This window comes from Tyto alba, unplaced genomic scaffold (assembly GCF_018691265.1).
Source record: "Tyto alba isolate M040663 unplaced genomic scaffold, T.alba_DEE_v4.0 Super-Scaffold_45, whole genome shotgun sequence".
Lineage (NCBI taxonomy): Eukaryota > Metazoa > Chordata > Aves > Strigiformes > Tytonidae > Tyto > Tyto alba.
Genome location: NW_024881321.1, coordinates 39,542,606 through 39,556,500, shown reverse-complemented (window position 1 = coordinate 39,556,500; position 13,895 = coordinate 39,542,606). Strand labels below are relative to the sequence as shown.

At 39.2% G+C, this 13,895-nt stretch overlaps 1 protein-coding gene across 1 annotated transcript in view; it reads left to right on the top strand.

Moving 5' to 3' along the window:
• Window positions 1–13,895, top strand: part of NCK2 (NCK adaptor protein 2) — an 87,571-nt gene that overhangs the window by 28,550 nt on the left and 45,126 nt on the right. Inside the window, exon 2 of the mRNA XM_032997083.2 lies at window positions 4,376–4,447. The gene's annotated coding sequence lies outside the window, so the exon portion shown is untranslated. The remainder of the gene's footprint in view (window positions 1–4,375; window positions 4,448–13,895) is intronic.

Genomic DNA, 13,895 nt, shown 5'->3' with positions numbered 1-13,895 from the left:
ATGTACACTAGAGTCTTGAATAAACTTGGTGGGTTTCTTTTCCCTTTAAGCAAATTCAGGCATTGAGCTTTTGAGTGTTTAGGCTGATCTGTCTGCTGCTCTGTGGGACTGGATTGTGCTTGCCCAATTGCCTGCATAGTTAAAATATTTTGAACACAGCCCGTTTTGATGTAACTTCATTTGAAATACCTGCCTAATGGACAAGTCTTAATGGAATATTTTAATAGCCCAAAGTGGTTACCTCCAATTGCTCCAGCGTATTTCAGTCAATTACAAAGGAAGGCAATATTTAATGTTGGAGTGGAGCTGGATGGTGTAATGAACTGGCAGATTGCCAGCTTGATCTTCTCCACAGGAGACTTTGTATTAATGTGATGCTTTTCATTTGTTCTCCAGAAGGTCACCAGTAATACGTCAATTGTTGAATTTTATTCTAGTTATTGGAGTCACTTGAATGCCTTGCCACTGGAGTTAAAATTCTCGCTCTGTGCAGTACAGGTTTATGGTCAGATCATTCTTGTCTATTAGCATATTAAGTATCAAAGAGATTATTTTAGCTATTTCACGTCAGAATTTAAATAGGAGGTGGTCAGGTATTGGGAAGAAAGCCTGAGAGAATTGTCAGTGAAACAGTCATTGTAAGGCTGAATCTGGCTTTTAGCCATGGGAATAAAGAAAAATGGGGCACTTCAGAGCTATCAGTGAAAGGAAAAGTGTTTAATAACTTTGGATGTTACTTGTAATATAATCATTACAAGAGCACTAATTTAATCTTTAGGATGTAGTCTTTAAAGATTACATGGTGAAATATAAAGCGCTTAATATATTAGATGTTACTGATATTTATCTTCTTATGCTTGTTTGCAAGCACGAAGTTCAAACTTTTATTTCTGACTCCTCAAAAGTGCATTTTACTGTGGGACTTGTATACTCCTTGTGTTTGGAATACCTCAGTCTAGGAAACAAATGAGAGTGACTGAGGTTGCTGTTCAAATGTAGACAAATTTGTCTTTCTACCTTGTATGTTTGTAATCACGTGTTCATCCAATTCCTTGTTGTTGTCTTCTGTTCCTCTGCTTTGGGCCTCTCAGTGAGCATAGGATATGAAAGCAGTCACGAGCGGTAAGGAACTGCGGCGTTTTGCATGCAGCAGGGCTGAATTTACTTCAGTAGTATTGGTGTTAGGATTGAGACAGGATGAATGGATGTGACACTAGATGGTACAGAAGTGATGGGCACGGATACCATAGGACGTGACTGCCCAGCCCTGTGCCTCTGTTTGCCTTGCTGCCTTTCAAAAAAGTTGTTGACTTAATTTCCCAAGTTTTCTAATGTTGTGCCAATTTGGTTTTTTGAGTGGACAGTAAGCATCTGTTGTGTGCGTTCCAGGGCTTTTGAAGGTTGATGGAGATTATTTTGTATTCTCAAAGTTTTAACTATTCATTCTCCCAGCCTGGCTTTGCTATCAAATACAGCTGTCTTGGGTCCTGCCTGGCAGGACACAGCAACAGAACCAGAAAACCCCACCTTCAGTACAAACCCTCTGCCTGGGGACAGATAGTCCCAAACCCCGATGACAGTTTCCATTTACTGCCCTTTGAGAAGAAAGAAGTTGAACTTCTATAACTGAAAGATTGTTTCAAGGAACATATTTAAAGTATAAGCGAATTATTTGCGGTCCAGGTTTCCATCCTGAGTTTGAGTCACTCTCCAAGTCACGGCGTTGCAGGCAAAGCTTTGGGCTGTGGGGGTGTGTGATGGAAATTGGTTACTCTTCTAGGGAAGTGACTCTTAGTGTGACTTGTAGCAGAAAACTTCCTCTGGCTCCTTACATAGCAAAGTGAAGACTTTTACCAGGAGAAAAATAGAAAAAGAGGTCACAGTGCAACAGAATTGAGCCCAGAGAGGACAGAAACCAGTCTGCATCTTGTGCTCCTGTGTCTGTTAGATTAACAGAGTTTTATTTCAATCAAAGTGTTGGTAGGAATGAGGTTTTCTTGTGCATGTTCTTCCTCTGACTCTTTGCACCATCGCTGGTAACATTCTGGGCTACATTTGAGCTGTGAAAATAAAACCATTCTTGCTGTATAGAAGGAAGTTTAGCATTGTTATATTGAGATAAACACGTGACTCATTCTTTTCTCATGTGTTTAGATGGAATTTGGACTCTTATTTTCCCCAACTGTACTTCCTTTCCAGTTGACAAATACAAGGTTAGTTTTTCAGGTATTGATGATTAACAGTACTGTTTCTCACCTCACTTTCAAATGCAAGTTCTATATGCAAATGTGTGTTAATTGAGGTGGAAGCAATAATTGAGAGAGGTGTTGGGTTTTTCTTTAAGGAACGAAACAAAATCTCCAAATGAAATCAGAAGCTTGGTACAGTACTTCAGTGGTGGACGGTAATGGGCAGTAAATGATTCGTGAGATAGGAAGGGGATGGATAGTACTGTTCAGAAGATCTTGTAACAAAAAATGAAGTGACGTTTATTTTCTCACTTTTTTCCCCTTAATATTAAAAATGTTCTTGAATTATTGACAGGAGAAAAACATGTGCTACAACACATTTAGCCAGCAGGAAGATAGATCTGCCCTACCTCATGGTTTTAATGTTGCTTCCTTTATTAAAATATCTTTCCCATTTACTTGATATTTGCCATATGATTTCAAATATGGAGCAGTTTTCAGTGAGAATACACTTAAGGTCTGTAACTGGGTAGGAAAATTGGTATAGCAAAGTGTGGTTGTCTGTGGTCTGTGTCTGCAGAAGGCTCAAAACCCCAGTTGGGTGTCGGGGCAGCAAACCTTCCAGCCAGCAGCCAGGCAGAGGAGAAGGGGGTCGGTCACTCTGCAGTCCCATCTGCTGTCACTGGCATATCTTCATTCAGGCACTGTGCTGGATCAGGAGGCTCCTCTGTTTGAATAACACTTCCTCACATTTGCCCGTCTCTGTTTTGGTTTGGTTTGTTTATTTTTTTCCCTTGTGTGTTTTTTGGGAGGGCTAGCAATGCTCTGGTTCCCCTTGCAGCTGCCAGGCAGGGACTCTCTTGTGCTTTACCCCCTAACAACATGTTTATGCTTAAATGTTTGTCAAACTGTGGTTTTAGTAGTTCTGTTACTCCACTTATTAATGGATTGAAGTCTAAATCTCACTTTTAAACATCTGTGTAAGATATTTATAATACCTTTGTCAATACTTCCCCCCCCCCCCCCCCTTTCATTATGATGCACAGGATCATTGGATGAATTGCTCTTTTTAATTGAATTTCTTCATAGGACGTTTGTGTAGAGTGGCAACTGGTTGGAATCTGTTCAGAGAAGACTTGGAAGAGAAACATTTGTGTGTGAGTGGCGTCAGGTTGAGTAGGAGTTGTAATATATCGTCCTTATGAGCGAGGGGCTGCAGCACAGGAAGACGCTCAGAATTTTTTCCTTTTCTTTGACTCGGATCTTAATGGGTTTACGCTGCTTGACTTTGTCAGACATCCTGTGGAGTTAGAAGCCTCATTACAAAACAGAAATGTTTAAATACTTCAAAGTCCCTTCTGAAAGGTTACTTCTGTGGCTAGGAATGGAGGAACGGGAGGGGCCTCTGGAGGCTTGTGCCGCCCGGCTCCCGGCAGGGCTGAGGCCGCGGCTGGGGCCTCGTCCAGGAGAATTAGAGACGCTCCCAAGAAGAAGGTCCATCACTTCTCAGGGGGCACGTGGCTGTGCTCGGCCACCCTCGTGGCTTCTTCACCTCTAGCCAGCAGTTCCCTTAACAGAGTTCTCCAGCCCTACGGCCAGCTTCACCGCCTCGGTCAGGCCTCGCTCGTGTTGGGCCGGTATCTCGTGTGGCAGAGGGCCCCGAAGCACAAGCGGCAGTAATCCAGTGGGATTACACATCCAGATGTGTGAGTGCCTCCTGGGTGGAAACAGCTGTTGGCCCACAGAACTGCTGGCTGTGCTTGTGCTCAGGTATCTCAGTTTTCCATGTGTAGCAGCGTTCCCCTTTTCTTAGGAGGTACAGTCTCTAAACTGAAGGAAACGGTAAATAATGGTGCTTTAAGAAATGTAATCTTTCAAAAGCTGGGCTGAGTTTTTAATTCCATTTCTTGACTGATTTTTTTCTGTATTGTGATGGCTGGGTTTGTAGTTGCTTTCTTTCCTAGATGGTTTGGATTGTCTGTGGTTAAACTGCCCTTGTATTCACCGAGAAAGGTTAAATATGAAGACAGATTCTGTTTAGGCTAAACAGGTGGATCAAGTTAGAGCCATTCTGCCTGCTCTTCAACATCTCAGGATATTTTGATAGTATGAAAACTAAATTACCTAGCTAAAGGTCTTCCAAGTTTGGTGCTAAAAACTAAAATATGTGTTGTTTTTTGTTTCAGATAGTGGTGTAGATAACTTTGTTGGAGAGTCCTGCCTTTCACTGCCTGGATCCTTTTAACAGTGTGCCAAAGGTGAGTGGTTCAAGTTTAGCAGTTATTTTTGTAACTAAAGCTAACCAGTGAACTGGAGATACTGCTTGGTTTTTGCTATTACGTAGTGTAGTACTTGTGATATTTTTTTTTTAAGCTACTAGATGGATGATTAAACAGTAAGTCTTTTTCCTGAAGTGATCTGAGACAACTCCATCTTAGCTCTTTCAAAATAAGACAAGAAAAAAGGTGGGCTCAGACTATTAATGAACCATTAGATAGTACTACCACTGTTTTTTGGCTGCTGTCTTCTGTTACCTACTGCTTTGTCTTGGGACGTTTTCCCCTGAAGGCGTTGTAGGCAGGGTGGTGGTATGGGAGGTATGGAGGGGTAGCTGCCATCCGTAGCCTGAGGTGGAGCAGGCTTAATACTATTCTTTGACTGAATTCTAAAAACTAAGTACAGGCTTGTAAATTATTGAGAGGAAAGAAGGTTTGGGGGTTTTCTGTGAGAAGAGAACAGAATTGTATTCCATATATATGGAGTATCTTCCTGAAGTAACCTAATGAAGCTGATGTTTTCCATAGGATTAATTTTGTTGTGGTAGAGTCTCGCTTTCTTCTTTTTGTTAATTCATGGACCCTGTTGTCTGTTTCTAGTAACTGTAGTTGATCTCGGTGGCTTAGTAGAGATTTATTAACAGAAACTTTTAATAAAATGAAACCTAATTACAACTGTACCAAAAAAAATAAAAGCAAAAAGGCAGAACACTGAATGAATTTCTGGCATTGTAGTGGCTGCAGCATGGAACAGAAAACTAGGAATCTTAGTTTCATTCATTACTTTTCCAGGTGGATTTATTATTTCTTACTCAAATTCTCTGTTTATAAAATAAAAATAATGTTACCTTCTTCAGAAGGAGGCTATGAAGACTAATTATCGATATTTTGGAGCCTTCAAACTGAAAGCAATCTATAAAGTCCTTGTGTGCCTTGATGTTTGTTGTGAGTTCTGTTAAATACTTGTTCAATGAAGTGTTATCAGATGTTAAAATTAAGCTTAATTTGTTTATTAAAGTGCAGGTGAACCAGTTAGAATTGAAAATGCGATCCAGTCTTAAGTATAACATCTACATGTGTGTTTGCAAATGATTCAGTTTCCTTCCAACAGAAGAGGAAATTCTGAAGTACTGGGGTAGAAATTCTGAGATGCTACAGTTGGCTTTTGAACTAATTTTCAAATTATCTGATGTATGTCTTTTAAATGTAATGGACAAATGCATAACCCCAGCCTTTCCAGCAGGTCAGAATATAACCTTGAACATTTTGTACTTGTGTTTAAAGACTAATAGTGAGAAATCTTTTGCAGTAATTTTCTGGAGTAGAAACTAGTAAACTTTTCTTGATAATTTTTGTGTGTCATGTAGGTAGCAAAATTATAATCTTGAAAGGGCTGCTAATGTAAAGCCAAAACAAACACACAGTACTGAAGCCAATGATTCATCAAACTGTAGATTTAATCATAGTAAAATTATTCTAATTTTTCTGCTAAAATTTCTACTAAAAATTGAGCTTGTATTGTAATGACTATGGCCCAAATTTTGTATTTATTTCAAATGTGTAATATAAAACTCCTTTGAGTTTTCTCTTTGGAATCTCTTTCTTCTCCTTCTTTATAATAGTTTTCAGTTGAATGTTCAGCGAAAATAATTTTTAAAAAAATTCACTACTTTGTTGAAGGAAATAGGTGTTTGGAATCTGGATTTAGAGTCATCTTCATTAGTTTAACTTATTTCTGTGATACTTGGCTTATTGAGTAATTTTTTTCTTCTACCCTTTAAAACAAGAAGAGGGAAGGGGAACCAAACATGCCCGAAGTGAAACTGTTTACAGCAGGTGAAGGTTCCATATATTTTCCAAAATAAATAAATAATAGCTCACTGAAAGGAGGAGAGGAAGAACTATTTGGACATTACAGTTGTTGGGGAGTGGTAAGGGTGTGGGGGATTTTTGTTTTAGTTTGTTTTTTTTTTTTATTTTCCCCTGAAGCATGGGGATTCAGAGTGCTTGCTGTGTCCAATTGGGCAGCACAATTTCAGTAACAAAGTTAAAACTGTATTAACTTTTGTGTCAAATATCAATATAACTTCTGTATTATTTTTTTGTGTCTTTTCCCATTCTTTGTGTGCATGTTTCTGGTAAGACTAAATTCAACTTGGTAAAGATGTTTTTCTGCAAAACATTGAACATTCTAATGCTTTTCCTAAAAGGAAATGAATACATAGGTGTAGGTTCAGTAAAGCCTATGCTTGAAATGCATTGTTGAACCTGAACATAGTAAATCTTTTGCTCTTTGAAGAGGAAATGCAACTGGCCACTGAGTAAATATTCACAAATTACACTCAAAATGTTTTTAAACTTCACTGAACTGCAGACAATAATGTGTCCTTACAGGATTTTGTTGAGTTGAAACTACAGTGTAATTAGTATGTGGTTGTCAAGATCTGCCAGCTCATCTTTTATCTAGCTGGGCAAGCTGGCTTTTTTCAGTTGTTTGGTTTTAGTTTGGTGGTTTTTTTTTCCTCTCTCTTTTTTTCTTTTTTTTTTTTTTTTTTTTTTTTATTTTAAGAAAGAGAACTACATGGAAAGCACCCTTTTAAAAAATAGAAATCTGTAACTTCTGCAGTTAAATTAGTATGAAGTTATAGATGAAGTTTAATGTTCTGGCCATTTATTTCAGTTATTGCAAACCTGAAACTACCTGAAGAGTATTTAACCTATTTTAGAACATTGTATTGTATGTAGTGGTATTCTGTACTCGTTTCTCATTCACTTACAGTCTTTGAATAAAAAAATAAATTGCATCTTGTATTTTCACACTAGAATATTTTGAAAAGTAGTTGCTCAAGGCAAATATTACTATTTCAATCCTTTTTTTTGTATTTTAGATAAAATCTTCTGGGAAGTGTTCTTTAATTATATTATTTTTTGAGACTTCATACACCTCTATGGAATGTACTATTTGGTTCTTCAGGGATTTCTCTGTACTCAGGAGAGAGATTGATGAGATCAGAAGCAAACAGGTACAAGCAAAGCTATCAGTGTCTTAGTGCTCAGCAGATTTGCCAAACTGTGATCAGATGTCAGTGGCTACAGTACCACAAGATTTGGTGGAAAGCCTAGTCTGTAAAGGTACTCAGAACAATCATGACACAAATGTGCTCCTCACACTGTGAGACTGAGGACCTGCTTGCAGCTTTTGGAAGACTGACCCTCCTCCTCATTTAAAGAGCACCACAGACATTTCAACTTCATGGAACTGTCTGTGATGCTGCATCAGAATATTTTGTGGTGTTTTTCTGAGATTCAGCATGGTTATAGTTGTTGACTTTTTGAGTTTAAACCTAAGGAAAACTATGTATATTCTTAGCATTTCATATGAGGTAGTTATGGGAAATTCTGGTTCTGACAGTAATTAAGAAAATGAAAGGTAAGTATTGAGTGGATGTCTGGATTCCTTTTCCTGAAAAAAAAAAAAAAAGTTTCCTGTAATTATGTCAATTATCCCAGGTGCTTAAAGTGTTGATTTCAAACCTCTGAATGCAACTTCAGCATTACTTAAATATACTTACACACATTTAGTATAATAAATGAACTTACAGGATACTGCCTATTAGGTTATGGTAGTGTCGTAATACATTATAACTCATAATTTTGGACAGTAGGGAAGAACGCTTTCATCCCACTCCTGTGCCCCCATAGCTGCAGGTATACCCCCCAAATAAATTAATCTTCCTTGTATTATGTAATTTTAGTTCTTTTAAAAGGCTTTTTGTATTAATTGTAGTTCTTGGCACGAAAATACAGGCATGCTTTTATTTACTAATAGTATCAAAATAGATTATTAAGAATCACTTGTCTATAATTTTGTTCAGGTTTGATAGCTTCAGGTGTGACTCATGTTTGTAAATACTGACGGTACCTGTTATGGCCCACAAATGGCCTTTGCAGTATACTTTAACTGCAATCTGTATGGATTCCTCATCAGAGAACACTGTACAGGTTTCATCAATGCATGAAAATTCAGTTCGGTTAAACTAAAACGATGAGCATGTTTTTCCTGGTGGAGTAGTTTTGTGGTTTGATAGCCAGTATGGGCTTTGGCTGTTTTCTTTACTCAGCTTGTCAGTTTTTCTAAGCTAAAAAAAGCTTTGCCTGCTGAAAAGAATCTAGCACGTTGCTCATTAATACAGCTATGAGTTGAGCTATCTATATGAAATAGATATCTACGAGTAAGCTAAGGTTAAGCTTGTGCCTGAGTTTATTTGTGAACTAAGCACAAAACCCTCAGTGACCAACCTGAGCGTCTTGACCGGCGTTCAGAGGAATGCCATTGAAGAACCTGGTTACTGAGCCCCTATTTCTGTTGTTTTTTAAATAAACATGACCCCGCGTTACACCAGGTTCAGTTAGAAGATTTGAATATGCCCTGCACTTTTGAGAGTCAACTGATGTAGCTTTGAAATAGGATCTTGAGAAACTCTTCGGGATAGCTTATGAAGTTAAGCTGCATCCCGGGGGGTGTATCCTGAGATGCTGAAAGCATGATTTAGGTGAGTGTTGTACCTAGAGGCGTACATAGGGGAAAGTCAGCTTGAGGCTTTTGGGGTGCAGGGGCTGGGAGCAGGTCTTGTGCCAGCACTGCGTAGTGCGGCAGGGCTGTATCGGTGATCCCAAACCCTCCTGGAGGAGGAAGCAGGGAGGAAGCAGATTAGCAGCTGAGGCCCATGTCACTGAGTTACTTCAAGATCTAATTACCCCAGCTGTTGTAACCTCCTGCTCGCGAATGCCTCCTGGAGATCCCCTCCCCTCAGGTTTCTGGAGGGTGCTGTGCCTGTTTTGTAGCTCTTTAGGGCTGACTGCTTGAGCTGGTGGTTTGCAGAAGCGGTTGTGCAGCCAGCACTGGTGTAAGTCACTTATAGAATCAGTTGAAGGCTTGTTCCTCCATTTGATAATGGCTGGAAGGCAGTTCTTCTGGTGAGGAGGTTTTGCGGGAACTTTTAAATGATTCATTGTTTGTGTTAGAATTGGTATGTAGTAGAAATACAGCTAAAACTATAAAAGTGTGTATTTTTCAGTAGGGCTCTTTTATGTATTCCATATAACATCATGTTCAAATGCAGTGCATTACATGAAATGTAATATGATATTAAGAAACAATTCAGCTTGCTGAAATACTGCCTTTTAATGAATAGGAAGGAACTGTACACACAGTCCATCTCGTTTCATATCTGGCAAATGGTTTTGTGTGTGATACCCAGGGGTACTCTGGATAGCTGCTGAAATTGGTGAATTTCACAGAACAGTAAATATTTAAAGGTTAGTGTGGTATGTTTGCTGTGGAATTCTGTTTCTAATAACTTGGTTAATTAGTCTTGGATTACAATTACTGCTTGCACTATTGCAACAAAGCTGGGGTTGTTCTAAGCAGAGAGGACTGAGAAAATGAGCTTGTCCTGTTTATTTTTTAAGCCAGTGGTAACACAAAACATAGAATACCATGAATACAGATACAAACCTTTTACAGTCTGTTTTTCTTTCCCTGATTTTGAGAGTCTCATTTTAGGACATCACAGGCTCCTTGCAGTCTCCTGGGTTTAACTCCCGCTTTCCTTTGTGTTCTCTCTTCACACCCTTTTGTTTCAGGGATCCCCTGAAGCTCTCATCCCTCCTTATTTTGGAGGCTGTTGTCTGTGTCAGCTGCTCTTAGTTGTTCCCCATAATGCATCCTCTGTCCAGCTTATTTTCTACCTTCTCTGTCACCCTCTTTTTTTCCTTCCTCTTTTCTTTTAAATGATCCTACTCCTGCTTTTTGATTCACCAGCTGTATGCATAATCCTTCCAGAAGGTCCCTTGCTACTGTCATTGCTACTCACACTGTTTTTTTTTTTTTTTCCTCACTAGTTTCAGTCCTTACATTTCTTTTCAGCATGTCTTTTCCTTGCGACGGCTTGTTCCACCTCTTTCTACTAACCTTTAAAATTTACCCGTAGCCTGATATTTTTTTTTTAATGTGAAATATAGACATCTTAATAGATGTGTTCCTGTGTGCAAGTTAAATATCTGCATCTCATGCAAGCAGACTATGGCAGGTGCTGTCAGAGAGATCCTTTCCCTGAAGCAGCAGGTAGCTGCGGGATCTGGATTTTCTCAAGAGGCTTATTTTGAATTCTCTGTCTTGCAACAAAATCACTAGCTCTTTGTCCATCGCTTAGCCTGTTTCCTGATAAGCTGGGTTGTCTCATACCATTAGTTCTCAAGTTATCACATACTAGCCCCAAAAATGCTGTTGAATGAGAGTTAGACCTCTCTTTATATTTGATCTCTGAATTTGTTTTTTTAAGATTAAACAGTCAGAGTATTCGTTTTCCTTTCTTAGTTCTCCCTGAAGATTATTGAATGGCATTTTCTGCCAGCCCTGGATTTGTATAGGATCTGGAAAAGTCTGTTCCATTATTGCTAGAGAGGGTGCTGGTTTATGATGATGAAGATCAGGGTGCTTGGTAAGCTAAGGCATTTATCTCAAAAGAAAAGGGTGTGACATCCTTGAGTTTACTTAAATGTTTTGACTAGAACTACAAACCACCTATATGTGTGTGTACATATGTGTGTTTATAAAACTGGTTTTGAAACTAGCTCGTAAGCAAGGTTTTGACAGTTGTGCTCCTTAGAAAATGAATTTACTGTCAGAGGGATAATGGAAACTTGCATTCTCAACTGCTGACTTGTGCTTCAGGCACTCTTTGGATGCATGGCTTCTATAATATACTTTCTGACTGCAGTAAGTTACTGAAACTTCAAGAAGTCTTGACCTGTGAGCTTTCTCCTGTGCTACTGGTAACACATCATCATGTGGCCAAAATGTGGGTATCCCATATGTCTGCTGGGCTTATGTCCAGTTGTGTGAGGAGCAGTTGCTGATGTGCGTTCTTCAGGAGAAAAAGGAGGTGGCAGAGAGATCAGTGGGTGGTTGTGACCTGTTCCCTGTCTGGGGTTTAGGAGAAGTGGAGGACAACGATGGCACAAACTGGGCCACTGGTCAGACTGAGGATTCTGGCCTATAAGTGGTGGCTGGACATCTCTGCATCATGAGTCAATACCCTGACTAATCCTGCAGAATCCATAAAAATAAAACAAACAAAAACTGAGAGCAGCATTTGATGCAATGACACCGTGCTGTTTACCTTTATGGAACTAAAGTTGGTTTCAGGGTTGAGTTTTTGAACCTAAATGTATTGCACACTAGAGGAGCAAGAACAGGGCATCAAATAACACTTCAATCCAAGACCTGTTCCTCAAGCTTCATTTTCAACAAGAAGCTTAAGAACAAGAACAAATAAAATAAAAATGCTTGGTATTAGTCACTTGAAGCATTCAGAGGTTCTGTGGTTTAGGAAAGGTGAAGGGATCTCTCCTGTTCTTCCTGAGATCCAAGGGGAAGGGGGATGCATGTGACTTCCCCTTTCTCCCTATTCTCTTCCCTACCTTGAGGTAATTTGAATTTTTATATACTTGCTCCTGCTTTTGATGTGTCAAGGGATTGTAACTTGCCGTTCCTTTCATACACTATTCCACAGCTCCCAATATCTCTGTGTTAATTTTCTTTAAAAAGCCTTTTTCGTTGAGGCCTGGTGCAGATCCAGTAACACTATTGGATTTTTTTAGTAGGATCTGATTTAGATAATGAAGAAATTGTCTGCTTCTCTTGTATTACTACTTACAACAGAGTTGTGGTGTGTTACTTTTGAATTTTGACTACAAGCAGTACTAAGGTAGTACAAGAAGCTCTCAGGTACTAAATATTTTGTGTGGCTCTCAGCTAAACTTGTGTATTAAATGATGGCGTAGTTACTTTTATGGAAACTCATTAATAATATAAATTTTAAAATTTGTATTAATCTAGAAGAAATGAGAACTCTGGCTAAACTTCCAAATTTCAGACCTGTGGTTTTGAGCCCGTTTTTCCTTTATTTAATCTTGGTTCTAGTACAAATGCTAATCACTACAGTCTTTCTCCATGTTTGGAACTTATTTGGCTACTATTATTTCCCTTTCACATTTCTTGATGCGTTTTATTGTTATCTGGCGGGAGTAAGAAGGAAAATGTGTCTATGTGCATGTGAGGATAGAACGTCTCATCAGTGTAAGAGTACATAACACTTCTGGATGAAAGGGAATGTGATGTAGCAGCCAAAGCCAAATGTTTAATTTTTAATCGATTTGTTTATTGCAGGGAGATTTTATTCAGAAAAGTGAGCTGTGGAGAAATTTCTGGCAGAAGATAGAACAGTAGGAGGAGATTTGGAGGAGTTTTGGAAAGATTCAGTTTTGTTCAAGCACTGGAGCCGAGAGTAGGAATAAAGGAGGATGAGAGCCTGGTGTCGCCAGGCAATGTTGGTCTCCATTGGATGTATATTTTGATCATATAAAGGTAGACTCTTCTAATTGCTTATTCTTGCTTTTGGATAACTATTTCTATGGAAGAAGTCAGATATTCCTAGTCTTATCTGGTAAAAGTTTACTTTCAGAAGCTTATCTTTTGGAGCAGCAGTTCGAGCGCACTGGAAAATCATGTTCAGGTAATAGTAGCAGAGCAACTTCTTAGGTTGTGTTAGCTGTCTTAGAGCAGCTGACGTGAACTGCAAGGTAAGAGTTTAGAATAAGGAGCATCTTTCTAACATGCTTACAGCAGCCTGCATTCTCTGGAGCATGCCTGGAAAGAGGGTTTTCGTGAATCCCCTTCCATCCTTTTCCCCCTTCGGTGAATGGTGTTTCTCTCTTGGTTTTGTGTCTCTCCCCTTCAACTGAGGAATTAACAGTGGCTCGCTGCTGTAAGTGTGTGGCAGAGCACTCAAGTACTATTTTTTTGGAAGAGGGCCTCATTTGAACTGGAGGAAGGTATGTAAGAAGTAATTTCGTTGAAATAAATGAATGCTGCCTACATTCCAGACCAAAAATTCAGTCTTGACTTTCAATTTAAAGCATTTTTAAGAGCTATAGGACAAGTTGTTTTGAAAACTGTTATATTTGGAAAAGTGTGAAGGATAGCATCTCTTCTGCACTTGTGTTTTGGGAGTGGTAAGAGAGGATTCCTGTCTTGACTCTGAAGAGCTGTTAGATGGAAGAACCACCGATAACTTTAGGGGGAGACCGGGATAGCCCTTTCTTGCCTGGGCTGGTATTTTCCCAGTTGTGTAGCATTCACACAGCAGGCAATCTGATCAACAGGAGACCTGTGAGGCTGCAGCATTCGCTCACATCTCGTACCAGATCCAAGGGTGTCTCTTCATTTAAATTGTGCTTTCTCTTGCTGTGTGTCCTATCGGGAAATTAGAAGGATAGCTTTCTGACTGTCTCATGGTCCAGTCTTCTTCAGGAAGATGTTCAGATTTATACAGGAATAAATTTAATGGTATTACCTGTTTCCTAA